The sequence below is a fragment of the Argopecten irradians genome, chromosome 11, assembly GCF_041381155.1.
Source record: "Argopecten irradians isolate NY chromosome 11, Ai_NY, whole genome shotgun sequence".
Taxonomy (NCBI): domain Eukaryota; kingdom Metazoa; phylum Mollusca; class Bivalvia; order Pectinida; family Pectinidae; genus Argopecten; species Argopecten irradians.
This window is the reverse complement of record NC_091144.1, coordinates 39621445-39638127: the sequence shown is the minus strand read 5'-3', so window position 1 is coordinate 39638127 and position 16683 is coordinate 39621445. Positions and strand designations below refer to the sequence as shown.

The 16683-nt window shown below is 38.4% G+C and overlaps 1 pseudogene; it reads right to left on the bottom strand.

The window, feature by feature from the left end:
* Window positions 1-248: 248 nt before the first annotated feature.
* LOC138335539 (nuclear receptor ROR-alpha A-like) overlaps window positions 249-16683 on the bottom strand; it is a 33930-nt pseudogene continuing 17495 nt past the window's right edge.

Sequence of the window (16683 nt, the reverse complement as noted above, 5' to 3'; positions counted from 1 at the left end):
TATTCCACCCAATAAGCGCCCATGTCCCTATAAGCGCCCCTCCCACTTTTTGAGGCCTTGATTTTAATTGTCCAGGCATAAATAAAGACCAAAACTTCAAAAAATTGTATAAAAAAATTCATCTTATTAGCACTTTTTTCATTTTTCAAATTTTTAAAAGCCCTGTGTGCTAATTGGGTCGAATACAGTACGTCTTTTTAAATGTCAGCTCACTCTTATTGCGGGAGAAGTAGAAGTCAAGCCATCAGTAAAACTTCACAACTTTATTTGAGATGATGTTTGCTATCAACGTACAGGTAAACGATACAATCAAAGTAAATATTTGTTTGCTGGAAGAGGACTCTAGCATTTGTCAAAGGACCAAAATTTACATTGTTTCTTAAAAATATTTCTACCGCTAAGTTTGCATATCTCCACAGTGGTAGTTTCCATTCCACACAACCTATACATACTACCATTAAGGCCCCTTGGCTTTTTTTCTTATCGACAGAAAGATTTTAAAGAAAACTTTTAATCCACTTTACCTTGAATGAAGGCCAAGGTCTTTCAATTGAAGAAACTTTCAAGGTCTTTCAATTTAACAAACTTTCAAGGTCTTTCAATATCACAAACTTGGTAGCCCTTGATCTGAGCATACATCAGGCTCTATATATATATCAGATCTCTGATTGTATGAGAAGTAGACATTCAGAAACTTGATGTTGTAAAATAAAATGTTAAAAGTTGAACATGATAAAACACAAGTTTTGCATTATAGCACTTCACACAATAAGATTATAATATGAATGAAATAATAAGAAAAAGGGTTTCAGTAAAAGGTACATCATACCAGCTTCATACCAGCTTATCATACTTGTGAACCTACAACCACATTAAAATATAGTGTACATATTCTCTAATAGATATCCACCGGGCTTCAATTTCCTCTAAAACATCATTTGTTATTAATAGCATTCTGTACAATGGGTTAATTCATCTTTAACCATTTTGATCTACCAGAAATACTTCCCTTTGTTTGGATTGTACCAGAGTTCCTTCCCTTCATTTGGATTGTACCAGAGTTACTTCCCTTCGTTTAAATTGTACCAGAGTATTTTCCTTAGTTTACAATCCAAGCAAAGGGAAGCAACTGTGGTAGATCAGAATGTCTTTAATAATATGAATCCAATATATATTTATAAAAACATGCACATGCTACTGCATATTTCACATGGGAAGATAAATAATTTCATTTCTTTTACTTAAATCATATTTTTACAGTCTAATAGTAATCCAGCACTATAGAAATGGGACATTGAAAATAGACTAAAAATGAAGTCATAAACTTAAATAATATCAAGAGTAGATACATTGTTGCTTTGCCTTTTACCTGTAGTCTAAATATTTCCTCTGAAATTCTTCAATTACTTTGGAACAAACGAGACTTCTGCACCAAATACACCAAAGAGTTAATATGGAACCATGGTAATGTATAGTACAATGATAAGTAAGAGTTTGTGTGACCACATTCACAAATATACCAGTCACATGTAACAATGCCCACACTCACTGATAATTAACGTCACATGTGACCATGGTTGAGTGACCGCACTCACTGATAAACTAGAGTCAAAAGTGACAATGGTTGAGTGACCACTCACAGATACTTACAGTCAGTGACCATGATTGAGTGACCACACTCATTGATAAAACTATAGTCACAGGTGGCCTTGGTTGAGTGACCACACTTATTAATAATTAACGTCATGGGTGACCACACTCGCTGATAATTATATCCACGGGTGACCACACTATGATAATCTATAGTCACAGTTGACCACACTTGCTGATAACTATATCAACGGGTGACCATGGTTGAGTAACCACACTATGATAAACTATAGTCAGAGGTGACCATGGTTGAGTGACAACTCGCTGATAAACTATAGTCACAGGTGACCACACTCGCTGCTAATTATATCAACAGGTGACCATGGTTGAGTGACCACTCGCTGATAAACTAGTCACAGGTGACCATGGTTGAGTGACCATACCTATTGATAATTAACGTCACAGGTGACCATGGTTGAGTAACCACAATATGATAAACTATAGTCACAGGTGACCATGGTTGAGTGACCACTCGCTGATAAACTATAGTCACAGGTGACCATGGTTGAGTGACCACACTATGATAAACTATAGTCACAGGTGACCATGGTTGAGTGACCACTCGCTGATTAACTAGTCACAGGTGACCATGGTTGAGTGACCACACTATGATAAACTATAGTCACAGGTGACCATGGTTGAGTGACCACTCACTGATAAATATAGTCACAAGTGACCATGGTTGAGTGACCACACTCACTGATAATCTATAGTCACAAGTGACCATGGTTGAGTGACCACACTCACTGGTAATCTATAGTCACAAGTGACAATGGTTGAGTGACCACAATCGCTGATAATCTATAGTCACAGGTGACCATGGTTGAGTGACCACACTCTATGATAAGTATATACCGACGGAGATGTTAGTTCAAATATTAGTCAGTCGTGTAATTTCCATCAAAGACTTCTTGATGCAGAGGAGGAAAGTCTTTTTGTTGTTCCATGCCCTGTATTTTCATGCTATTCAGAACCTCGGAATGCTTATTATTTAGTTTCCTAAAGTATGGTACCAATGACAATATCTTCATGAACATCGAGTTTACATCTGGAAAAACAATTACACATTTATAAGTTGTGTATATGTATACTGAAAACAGCACAGCAAATAATCAAATATGGTGTGTATATAGAAAACAACAGCACAAAAATGAGTTTTGAATGGTGAAAATAACAGCACAAAAATAAGTTTTGAATGGTGAAAATAACAGCACATCTATGTTTTATATGTAATTAGAATTATGTCAGTATGTCTGAAAACAAATTTTGATTGCTTCATCTTAAAAACAGCAAGAAATTAAATTTTCTTTTTCTTTAGTTGCAAAGTAATATTGATGAATGTCGACCAATACTGTATGTTTTACTGTTCTACTATTGGGATATTTTCACAAGCATTTAATTTTTCCAATATGCAACAGTATACAATTGTTGACTTGGGTTGAGGGCGATAGATGATTTGTTGGACCCTTAGACAAACTGTTTGTGTGAGGGTCCAACAAATCATCTGTTGCCCGAAAACCTAGTCGATAACTGTTTTAATATACCCATTGACTCAAAATAATGCATTGACATCACGATTATAGGTGTGACGTCACTCCGGTCCAACAGCACATTTTAACAGTTCTTTGGTTCGCTTGAAGGAAAAGTTCATTTATTGTCATTTTTGTCGATAGAGTTTATATAGAAACTATTTTATAGGGGTATAACAATAAACATTTTGTGTCGCTCCTAATCTCCCAATAAATATAACTACAGGCTTTTAGTAATGCAATTGATATATTCACAGAAAGCGTGGTGGTAATTATCGGAAATCCCCCTATCCCCACCCCACCTTGTGAATTTTCATGTCAAAATTCTGCTATTCCGTCTTCACATATTACAGAGGTAGCTCCCTTGCCGGTAGGTATCAATTGTTACGTCATTATTTTGTGAGCACAATTCACATCGTTTTCTCTGAAACGTATGACGTTAGGCTCGTGAACACATGACGTCACAATCGATACTTACCCGCAAGGGCAGATAACTCTGTAATATGCAAATCAGGAACGTCAGGTCTTGAGCCAATTAACATCAGATAAGTAATGTCACATACTGTTGTTATACTTACTTTCTGCATGATTACTTAACATCAATTGATAAAGGCACTGAAGCAGCAGTGTTTGTAGTTTGTCAATAGCTTTTGCATTCCTTAAGTTAAGGCGATCTGTAATGAAAAAATAACGATATTGAAACAAGTCAAGTAGAAATCCCTTCAACAGGAGGACCTTAGGGCCTTAATGTTTCCAAGGATATATAAGTGGTTATGGTAAAAATCCCTATAGATAGAAGAAATGACAGTCTTAAGCAATCTTCATGTTAAATCTTCTCTTCTCCTTGTGTTTCTGACTAAATTTGATTCAAATCTCTTTAGTACTTGATGATTAGTAGTGATTTAAAGGTATCCCTCCTACTCCAGGAATGCCTTTGATGTTCCCCTTATCATATACATTGTGCTTAACAAAAAAAGAGGCCCAAGGGCCTTAATTGTTATCTGACTTTACAACACACATTCATTCCGTACAGTTTACGGTATTGTAGTACTGAAAAGGTATGGATTCCATAAAAGACCTTTGCAAAAACTATGAAAAGCATTTCAAACAAATCTACACAAGTTTCAGTATCTTACAGTAAAGTTTCACTTACGAGGACAAATAATCAAAATTGTTGAAAATAGTGCAATTTCAATATCCCTTAACTTCAGGGGGTTCAACTCTCCTGCCACGATAAAAAACTCATCCATGAAGCTTCCCATTGGCATTGATTGTATAATTTTTCTGAAACAGAGTTAATATGAACAATGTAAAGATATCCTGATCAAATAACTTTTCTGAAACAGAGTACATTAGTATATGAACATGTGCAAAAGTAACTTTTCTGAAACTGAGTACATGTATATTAACATTTGTAAATGTAACTTTTCTGAAACTGAGTATATTAACATATGTAAAGGTAACTTTTCTGAAACTGAGTATATTAACATATGTAAAGGTAACTTTTCTGAAACTGAGTATATTAACATATGTAAAGGTAACTTTTCTGAAACTGACTATATTAACATATGTAAAGGTAACTTTTCTGAAATAAAAGTATATGAGCAACGTAAAGGTAATTTTTATGAAATTGAGTATATGAACTATGAAAACAACACTTTTCTGAATCAGAATATATGAACAACGTTAAGATAACTTTTCTGATATAAAGTATATGAGCAATGTAAAAATAACCTATGGGTAACATAAAATTCATCTTTTATTTCAGATCTAAGAGGGAATTAAAGTTGATCTTTTAAGACTCCCAAACTAGAATAATATTATCTACACAGCTAAGTCGTCTATTACTGTAAACTTACTTTGTTTCATATGTGATCTACTTTCACGAATTTTGCCATCAAAGTCAATTCGCGATAAGTTGATCTCCTAAAATTGATAACTACACCACTTATATTGATAAGATTTTCCATTTAAAATTTTAAATACGTCAATGGTAATCTTCATAATTTTTTTTTTTTCAAATTGAGATTGGGTAATTTAGTAGCTGCAAAAGAAATTGTGTTTACAGCATACACGTGTCAAATTATGTTGAATCAGACATTAGGGACCCTACTTAAGTGATCTTATTAAACAGATGGTTGTTATGTAGAGGTGGTCACTAAGGTAGGTTTTATTGTACCTGGGGCACTTCATCTTCATAGCTGGATCAAACATCTCCTGCGTTTCCACGTCGACCAGATTACACATCCGACATGCCAGAATCTCAAACGAGCCTTGTTTAATGAGCAGAATCTGGTCATCTTGACTGATCTCGCTGAAACCTGTAACATCATCATGCTTCATGTTAAATCAAATAACAAATAATTCCATTTTTGCATATTACAGAATGCAAAGGTATTGAATTATGAGGTAGTGTGTTTTGAATGTAATGTTATATTTTTTAAATAAAAGGATGTGTGATTAATCAATACCTTCTGGCAAGGGAGCTAATTCTGTGACATGCAAATACGGAATTCCAAAAACAAATTTGATAAAAAGATCAGGACTTAACAACACAGTGGTACAAGAATTCAATTACACTAACACTAAACAGAGTGGTCTAAATGAAATAAAGCGAAATAACTCCCAACTTGTCAATTTTTTTGACACGTGTAAGAAAATACAATGTATTTATAACTTATATAAAAGGGGTTTAATAATATAGCTTATAAATATATATTTACAAAATTTTATGCACAGTGGAAATTTTGGCAGTTGAAAAGCCTAAATGCATTAAGAGAAATTCTCCACTCACATACATTTCCACATTTACTGTATTAGAGTTAGAGAATAAGCTTCAGAACTGGAGAACAACATTTTAATGCTTATTACCCTTAAAGGAACTGAACGATAAGCGTTCAGTGTCTTTTGGAACTGAAGAATAGGCTTAAATCATCTATTAAACTTGAGATTAGTCCTTTCACATTTATTTACACTACATGGAGTATACACCATAAACATACCTGGAATTCTTTTACAAAATTTAACAGCAAGTGTAATCTCTGGTACCATGTTCTGGAGGAACTGCTTCCACATCATGTCAGGATTTAGGGACAGTTTACTGAGGTCAGGCTAGAGAACAGAAAACAGGATTTAGAGATAGTTTACTGAGGTCAGGCTAGAGAACAGAAAACAGGATTTAGAGATAGTTTACGGAGGTCAGGCTAGAGAACAGAAAACAGGATTTAGAGATAGTTTACTGAGGCCAAATGATTTAGAGATAGTTTACTGAGGTCAGGCTAGAGAACAGAAAACAGGATTTAGAGATAGTTTACTGAGGTCAGGCTAGAGAACAGAAAACAGGATTTAGAGATAGTTTACTGAGGTCAGGCTAGAGAACAGAAAACAGGATTTAGAGATAGTTTACTGAGGTCAGGCTAGAGAACAGAAAACAGGATTTAGAGACAGTTTACTGAGGTCAGGCTAGAGAACAGAAAACAGGATTTAGAGACAGTTTACTGAGGTCAGGCTAGAGAACAGAAAACAGGATTTAGAGACAGTTTACTGAGGTCAGGCTAGAGAACAGAAAACAGGATTTAGAGACAGTTTACTGAGGTCAGGCTAGAGAACAGAAAACAGGATTTAGAGACAGTTTACTGAGGTCAGGCTAGAGAACAGAAAACAGGATTTAGAGACAGTTTACTGAGGTCAGGCTAGAGAACAGAAACAGAATTTAGGGACAGTTTACTGAGGTCAGGCTAGAGAACAGAAAACAGGATTTAGAGACAGTTTACTGAGGTCAGGCTAGAGAACAGAAAACAGGATTTAGAGACAGTTTACTGAGGTCAGGCTAGAGAACAGAAAACAGGATTTAGAGACAGTTTACTGAGGTCAGGCTAGAGAACAGAAAACAGGATTTAGAGACAGTTTACTGAGGTCAGGCTAGAGAACAGAAAACAGGATTTAGGGACAGTTTACTGAGGTCAGGCTAGAGAACAGAAAACAGGATTTAGAGATAGTTTACTGTGGTCAGGCTAGAGAACAGAAAACAGGATTTAGAGATAGTTTACTGAGGTCAGGCTAGAGAACAGAAAACAGGATTTAGAGACAGTTTACTGAGGTCAGGCTAGAGAACAGAAACAGAATTTAGGGACAGTTTACTGAGGTCAGGCTAGAGAACAGAAAACAGGATTTAGGGACAGTTTACTAAGGCCAAATGATTTAGGGACAGTTTACTGAGGTCAGGCTAGAGAACAGAAAACAGGATTTAGAGACAGTTTACTGAGGTCAGGCTAGAGAACAGAAAACAGGATTTAGGGACAGTTTACTGAGGTCAGGCTAGAGAACAGAAAACAGGATTTAGAGACAGTTTACTGAGGTCAGGCTAGAGAACAGAAAACAGGATTTAGAGACAGTTTACTGAGGTCAGGCTAGAGAACAGAAAACAGGATTTAGAGACAGTTTACTGAGGTCAGGCTAGAGAACAGAAAACAGGATTTAGACAGTTTACTGAGGTCAGGCTAGAGAACAGAAAACAGGATTTAGAGATAGTTTACTAAGGCCAAAAGATTTAGGGACAGTTTACTGAGGCCAGGCTAGAGAACAGAAAACAGGATTTAGACAGTTTACTGAGGTCAGATTAGAGAAAAGAAAACAGGATTTAGACAGTTTACTGAGGTCAGGCTAGAGAACAGAAAACAGGATTTAGACAGTTTACTGAGGTCAGGCTAGAGAACAGAAAACAGGATTTAGAGACAGTTTACTGAGGTCAGGCTAGAGAACAGAAAACAGGATTTAGAGATAGTTTACTGAGGTCAGGCTAAAGACTGCAGAAAAAGATTTAGGGACAGTTTACTGAGGCCAGGCTAGAGAACAGAAAACAGGATTTAGAAATAGTTTACTGAGGTCAGGCTAGAGAACAGAAAACAGGATTTAGGGACAGTTTACTGAGGCCAGGCTAGAGAACAGAAAACAGGATTTAGAGATAGTTTACTGAGTCGGCCAAAAGATTTACAGTTTACTGAGGCAGGTAGAGAACAGAAAACGGATTTAGACAGTTTACTGAGGTCAGGCTAGAGAACAGAAAACAGGATTTAGAGACAGTTTACTGAGGTCAGGCTAGAGAAAGAAAACAGGATTTAGGGACAGTTTACTGAGGTCAGGCTAGAGAACAGAAAACAGGATTTAGAGATAGTTTACTGAGGTCAGGCTAGAGAAAGAAAACAGGATTTAGAGATAGTTTACTGAGGTCAGGCTAGAGAACAGAAAACAGATTTAGAGACAGTTTACTGAGGTCAGGCTAGAGAACAGAAAACTGAGATAGGATTTATGAGGCCAAAAGATTTAGGGACAGTTTACTGAGGCCAGGCTAGAGAACAGAAAACAGGATTTAGAGACAGTTTACTGAGGTCAGGCTAGAGAACAGAAAACAGGATTTAGAGACAGTTTACTGAGGTCAGGCTAGAGAACAGAAAACAGGATTTAGAGACAGTTTACTGAGGTCAGGCTAGAGAAACAGAAAACAGGATTTAGAGACAGTTTACTGAGGTCAGGCTAGAGAACAGAAAACAGGATTTAGAGACAGTTTACTGAGGTCAGGCTAGAGAACAGAAAACAGGATTTAGAGACAGTTTACTGAGGTCAGGCTAGAGAACAGAAAACAGGATTTAGAGACAGTTTACTGAGGTCAGGCTAGAGAACAGAAAACAGGATTTAGAGACAGTTTACTGAGGTCAGGCTAGAGAACAGAAAACAGGATTTAGAGACAGTTTACTGAGGTCAGGCTAGAGAACAGAAAACAGGATTTAGAGACAGTTTACTGAGGTCAGGCTAGAGAACAGAAAACAGGATTTAGAGACAGTTTACTGAGGCCAGGCTAGAGAACAGAAAACAGGATTTAGAGACAGTTTACTGAGGTCAGGCTAGAGAACAGAAAACAGGATTTAGGGACAGTTTACTGAGGTCAGGCTAGAGAACAGAAAACAGGATTTAGAGGACAGTTTACTGAGGTCAGGCTAGAGAACAGAAAAAACAGGATTTAGAGACAGTTTACTGAGGTCAGGCTAGAGAACAGAAACAACAGGATTTAGAGACAGTTTACTGAGGTCAGGCTAGAGAACAGAAAACAGGATTTAGAGACAGTTTACTGAGGTCAGGCTAGAGAACAGAAAACAGGATTTAGAGACAGTTTACTGAGGTCAGGCTAGAGAACAGAAAACAGGATTTAGAGACAGTTTACTGAGGTCAGGCTAGAGAACAGAAAACAGGATTTAGAGATAGTTTACTGAGGCAGGCTAGAGAACAGAAAACAGGATTTAGAGACAGTTTACTGAGGTCAGGCTAGAGAACAGAAAACAGGATTTAGAGACAGTTTACTGAGGTCAGGCTAGAGAACAGAAAACAGGATTTAGAGACAGTTTACTGAGGTCAGGCTAGAGAACAGAAAACAGGATTTAGAGACAGTTTACTGAGGTCAGGCTAGAGAAACAGAAAACAGGATTTAGAGATAGTTTACTGAGGTCAGGCTAGAGAACAGAAAACAGGATTTAGAGACAGTTTACTGAGGTCAGGTAGAGAACAGAAAACAGGATTTAGAGACAGTTTACTGAGGTCAGGCTAGAGAACAGAAAACAGGATTTAGAGACAGTTTACTGAGGTCAGGCTAGAGAACAGAAAACAGGATTTAGAGATAGTTTACTGAGGTCAGACTAGAGAACAGAAAACAGGATTTAGAGACAGTTTACTGAGGTCAGGCTAGAGAACAGAAAACAGGATTTAGAGACAGTTTACTGAGGTCAGAGAGAACAGAAAAAACAGGATTTAGAGACAGTTTACTGAGGTCAGGCTAGAGAACAGAAAACAGGATTTAGAGACAGTTTACTGAGGTCAGGCTAGAGAACAGAAAACAGGATTTAGAGACAGTTTACTGAGGTCAGGCTAGAGAACAGAAAAACAGGATTTAGAGACAGTTTACTGAGGTCAGGCTAGAGAACAGAAAACCAGGATTTAGAGACAGTTTTACTGAGGTCAGGCTAGAGAACAGAAAACAGGATTTAGAGACAGTTTACTGAGGTCAGGCTAGAGAACAGAAAACAGGATTTAGAGACAGTTTACTGAGGTCAGGCTAGAGAACAGAAAACAGGATTTAGAGACAGTTTACTGAGGTCAGGCTAGAGAACAGAAAACAGGATTTAGAGACAGTTTTACTGAGGTCAGGCTAGAGAACAGAAAACAGGATTTAGGGACAGTTTACTGAGGTCAGGCTAGAGAACAGAAAACAGGATTTAGAGACAGTATTACTGAGGTCAGGCTAGAGAACAGAAAACAGGATTTAGAGACAGTTTACTGAGGTCAGGCTAGAGAACAGAAAACAGGATTTAGGGACAGTTTACTGAGGTCAGGTAGAGAACAGAAAACAGGATTTAGAGGACAGTTTACTGAGGTCAGGCTAGAGAACAGAAAACAGGATTTAGAGACAGTTTACTGAGGCCAGGCTAGAGAACAGAAAACAGGATTTAGAGACAGTTTACTGAGGTCAGGCTAGAGAACAGAAAACAAGATTTAGAGACAGTTTACTGAGGCCAGGCTAGAGAACAGAAAACAGGATTTTGAGACAGTTTACTGAGGTCAGGCTAGAGAACAGAAAACAGGATTTAGAGACAGTTTACTGAGGTCAGGCAGGCTAGAGAACAGAAATAGGATTTAGAGACAGTTTACTGAGGTCAGATTAGAGAACAGAAAAACAGGATTTAGAGACAGTTTACTGAGGTCAGGCTAGAGAACAGAAAAACAGGATTTTAGAGACAGTTTACTGAGGTCAGGCTAGAGAACAGAAAACAGGATTTAGAGACAGTTTACTGAGGTCAGAGTAGAGAACAGAAAACAGGATTTAGAGACAGTTTACTGAGGTCAGGCTTAGAGAACAGAAAACAGGATTTAGAGACAGTTTACTGAGGTCAGGCTAGAGAACAGAAAACAGGATTTAGAGACAGTTTACTGAGTCAGGCTAGAGAACAGAAAACAGGATTTAGAGACAGTTTACTGAGGTCAGGCTTTAGAGAACAGAAAAACAGGATTAGAGACAGTTTACTGAGGTCAGGCTAGAAGTACAGAAATAGGATTTAGAGACAGTTTATACTGAGGTCACAACTAGAGAACAGAAAACAGGATTTAGAGACAGTTTACTGAGGCCAGGCTAGAGAACAGGATTTAGAAAAACAGGATTTAGAGGGACAGTTTACTGAGGTCAGGCTAGAGAACAGAAAACAGGATTTAGGACAGTTTACTGAGGTCAGGCTAGAGAACAGAAAACAGGATTTAGAGACAGTTTTACTGAGGTCAGGTAGAGAAGACAGAAATAGGATTTAGAACAGTTTTCTGAGGTCAGACTAGAGAACAGAAATACAGGATTAGAGAACTGAGGCCAGGCTAGAGAACAGAAAAACAGGATTTAGAGACAGTTTACTGAGGTCAGGCTAGAGAACAGAAACAGGAATTTAGAGACAGTTTACTGAGGTCAGCTAGAGAAGACAAAACAGGATTTAGACAGTTTACTGAGGTCAGGCTAGAGAACAGAAAACAGGATTTAGAGACAGTTTACTGAGGTCAGGCTAGAGAACAGAAATAGGATTTAGAGACAGTTTACTGAGGTCAGGACTAGAGAACAGAAAAAAGGATTTAGAGACAGTTTACTGAGACCAGGCTAGAGAACAGAAAAACAGGATTTAGAGACAGTTTACTGAGGTCAGGCTAGAGAACAGAAAATAGGATTTAGGGACAGTTTACTGAGGTCAGGCTAGAGAACAGAAATTAGGATTTAGGGACAGTTCACTGAGGTCAGGCTAGAGAACAGAAAACAGGATTTAGAGACAGTTTACTGAGGCCAGGCTAGAGAACAGAAAACAGGATTTAGAGACAGTTTTACTGAGGCAGGGGCTAGAGAACAGAAAACAGGATTTAGAGACAGTTTACTGAGGTCAGGCTAGAGAACAGAAAACAGGATTTAGAGACAGTTTACTGAGGTCAGGCTAGAGAACAGAAAACAGGATTTAGAATAGTTTACTGAGGTCAGACTACAGAACAGAAAACAGGATTTAGAGACAGTTTACTGAGGCCAGGCTAGAGAACAGAAAACAGGATTTAGAGACAGTTTACTGAGGTCAGGCTAGAGAACAGAAAACAGGATTTAGAGACAGTTTACTGAGGTCAGGCTAGAGAACAGAAAACAGGATTTAGAGACAGTTTACTGAGGTCAGGCTAGAGAACAGAAAACAGGATTTAGAGACAGTTTACTGAGACCAGTTTAGAGAACAAAAAACAGGGATTTAGAGACAGTTTACTGAGGTCAGGCTAGAGAATAGAAAACAGGATTTAGACAGTTTACTGAGGTCAGAGTAGAGAAACAGAAAACAGGATTTAGAGACAGTTTACTGAGGTCAGGCTAGAGAACAGAAAAACAGGATTTAGAGACAGTTTACTGAGGTCAGGCTAGAGAACAGAAATAGGATTTAGAAATAGTTTACTGAGGTCAGGCTAGAGAACAGAAAACAGGATTTAGAGACAGTTTACTGAGGCCAGGCTAGAGAACAGAAAACAGGATTTAGAGACAGTTTACTGAGGTCAGAGTAGAGAACAGAAAACAGGATTTAGGGACAGTTTATTGAGGTCAGGCTAGAGAACAGAAAACAGGATTTAGACAGTTTACTGAGGTCAGGCTAGAGAACAGAAAACAGGATTTAGAGATAGTTTACTGAGGTCAGGCTAGAGAACAGAAAACAGGATTAAGAGAAGTTTACTGAGGTCAGGCTAGAGAAGAGAAAACAGGATTTAGAGACAGTTTACTGAGGCCAGGCTAGAGATCAGAGAAAACAGGATTTAGAGACAGTTTACTGAGGCCAGGCTAGAGAAACAGAGAAAACAGGATTTAGAGACAGTTTATGAGGTCAGCTAGAGAACAGAAACACAGGATTTAGAGACAGTTTACTGAGGCCAGGCTAGAGAACAGAAAACAGGATTTAGAGACAGTTTTACTGAGGCCAGGCTAGAGAACAGAAAACAGGATTTAGACAGTTTACTGAGGTCAGGCTAGAGAACAGAAAACAGGATTTAGAGACAGTTTACTGAGGTCAGGCTAGAGAACAGAAAATATAGGATTTAGAGACAGTTTACTGAGGTCAGGCTAGAGAACAGAAAACAGGATTTAGAGACAGTTTACTGAGGTCAGAGTAGAGAACAGAAAACAGGATTTAGAGACAGTTTACTGAGGTCAGGCTAGAGAACAGAAAACAGGATTTAGAGACAGTTTACTGAGGTCAGGCTAGAGAACAGAAAATAGGATTTAGGGACAGTTTACTGAGGTCAGGCTAGAGAACAGAAAACAGGATTTAGGGACAGTTTTACTGAGGCCAGGCTAGAGAACAGAAAACAGGATTTAGAGACAGTTTACTGAGGTCAGGCTAGAGAACAGAAAATAGGATTTAGGGACAGTTTACTGAGGCCAGGCTAGAGAACAGAAAACAGGATTTAGACAGTTTTACTGAGGTCAGAGTAGAGAACACAGGAAAACAGGATTTAGAGACAGTTTAGGTCAGAGTAGAGAACAGAAAACAGGATTTACTGAGGTCAGAGTAGAGAACAGAAAATAGATTTAGAGACAGTTTACTGAGGTCAGGCTAGAGAAACAGAAAATAGGATTTAGAGACAGTTTACTGAGGTCAGGCTAGAGAACAGAAAATAGGATTTAGAGACAGTTTACTGAGGTCAGAGTAGAGAACAGAAAACAGGATTTAGGGACAGTTTACTGAGGCCAGGCTAGAGAACAGAAAACAGGATTTAGGGACAGTTTACTGAGGCCAGGCTAGAGAACAGAAAACAGGATTTAGAGACAGTTTACTGAGGTCAGGCTAGAGAACAGAAAACAGGATTTAGAGACAGTTTACTGAGGTCAGGCTAGAAACAGAAAACAGGATTTAGAGACAGTTTACTGAGGCCAGGCTAGAGAACAGAAAACAGGATTTAGAGATAGTTTACTGAGGTCAGGCTAGAGAACAGAAAACAGGATTTAGAGACAGTTTACTGAGGTCAGGCTAGAGAACAGAAAACAGGATTTAGAGACAGTTTACTGAGGTCAGGCTAGAGAACAGAAAACAGGATTTAGAGACAGTTTACTGAGGTCAGGCTAGAGAACAGAAAACAGGATTTAGAGACAGTTTACTGAGGTCAGGCTAGAGAACAGAAAACAGGATTTAGGGACGGTTTACTGAGGTCAGGCTAGAGAACAGAAAACAGGATTTAGGACAGTTTACTGAGGTCAGGCTAGAGAACAGAAAACAGGATTTAGGGACAGTTTACTGAGGTCAGGCTAGAGAACAGAAAACAGGATTTAGGGACAGTTTACTGAGGTCAGGCTAGAGAACAGAAAACAGGATTTAGAGATAGTTTACTGAGGGTCAGGCTAGAGAACAGAAAACAGGATTTAGAACAGTTTACTGAGGTCAGGCTAGAGAACAGAAAACAGGATTTAGGGACAGTTTACTGAGGCCAGGCTAGAGAACAGAAAACAGGATTTAGAGACAGTTTACTGAGGTCAGGCTAGAGAACAGAAAACAGGATTTAGAGACAGTTTACTGAGGTCAGGCTAGAGAACAGAAAACAGGATTTAGACAGTTTACTGAGGTCAGGCTAGAGAACAGAAAACAGGATTTAGGGACAGTTCACTGAGGTCAGGCTAGAGAACAGAAAACAGGATTTAGACAGTTTACTGAGGTCAGGCTAGAGAACAGAAAACAGGATTTAGACAGTTTACTGAGGTCAGGCTAGAGAACAGAAAACAGGATTTAGAGACAGTTTACTGAGGTCAGGCTAGAGAACAGAAAACAGGATTTAGAGACAGTTTACTGAGGTCAGGCTAGAGAACAGAAAACAGGATTTAGACAGTTTACTGAGGTCAGGCTAGAGAACAGAAAACAGGATTTAGACAGTTTACTGAGGTCAGGCTAGAGAACAGAAAACAGGATTTAGACAGTTTACTGAGGTCAGGCTAGAGAACAGAAAACAGGATTTAGACAGTTTACTGAGGTCAGGCTAGAGAACAGAAAACAGGATTTAGACAGTTTACTGAGGTCAGGCTAGAGAACAGAAAACAGGATTTAGAGATAGTTTACTGCGGCCAAAAGATTTAGGGACAGTTTACTGAGGCCAGGCTAGAGAACAGAAAACAGGATTTAGAAAGTTTACTGAGGTCAGGCTAGAGAACAGAAAACAGGATTTAGGGACAGTTTACTGAGGCCAGGCTAGAGAACAGAAAACAGGATTTAGAGACAGTTTACTGAGGTCAGGCTAGAGAACAGAAAACAGGATTTAGGGACAGTTTACTGAGGTCAGGCTAGAGAACAGAAAACAGGATTTAGAGACAGTTTACTGAGGTCAGGCTAGAGAACAGAAAACAGGATTTAGACAGTTTACTGAGGTCAGGCTAGAGAACAGAAAACAGGATTTAGAGACAGTTTACTGAGGTCAGGCTAGAGAACAGAAAAACAGGATTTAGAGATAGTTTACTGAGGCCAGGCTAGAGAACAGAAAACAGGATTTAGTGACAGTTTACTGAGGCCAGGCTAGAGAACAGAAAACAGGATTTAGAGACAGTTTACTGAGGTCAGGCTAGAGAACAGAAAACAACCATTTAGAGACAGTTTACTGAGGCCAGGCTAGAGAACAGAAAACAGGATTTAGAGACAGTTTACTGAGTTCAGGCTAGAGAACAGAAAACAGGATTTAGGGACAGTTTACTGAGGTCAGGCTAGAGAACAGAAAACAGGATTTAGAGATAGTTTACTGAGTGGTCTAGGCTAGAGAACAGAAAACAGGATTTAGAGATAGTTTACTGAGGTCAGGCTAGAGAACAGAAAACAGGATTTAGAGATAGTTTACTGAGGTCAGGCTAGAGAACAGAAAACATGATTTAGAGACAGTTTACTGAGGTCAGGCTAGAGAAGAGAAAACAGGATTTAGGGACAGTTTACTGTGGTCTGGCTAGAGAACAGAAAACAGGGTTTAGAGATAGTTTACTGAGGTCATATTAGAGAATAGAAAACAGGATTTAGGGACAGTTTACTGAGGTCAGGCTAGAGAACAGAAAACAGGATTTAGAGACAGTTTACTGAGGTCAGGCTAGAGAACAGAAAACAGGATTTAGAGACAGTTTACTGAGGCCAGGCTAGAGAACAGAAAACAGGATTTAGAGACAGTTTACTGAGGCCAGGCTAGAGAACAGAAAACAGGATTTAGAGACAGTTTACTGAGGCCAGGCTAGAGAACAGAAAACAGGATTTAGAGACAGTTTACTGAGGCCAGGCTAGAGAACAGAAAACAGGATTTAGGGACAGTTTACTGAGGCCAGGCTAGAGAACAGAAAACAGGATTTAGAGACAGTTTACTGAGACCAGGTTAGAGAACAAAAAAGAACCAGTGAGGGCAGGAACATCAGTTTAAAGACAAACAAGAAACAAACAATTCAAACTCTTGTAAA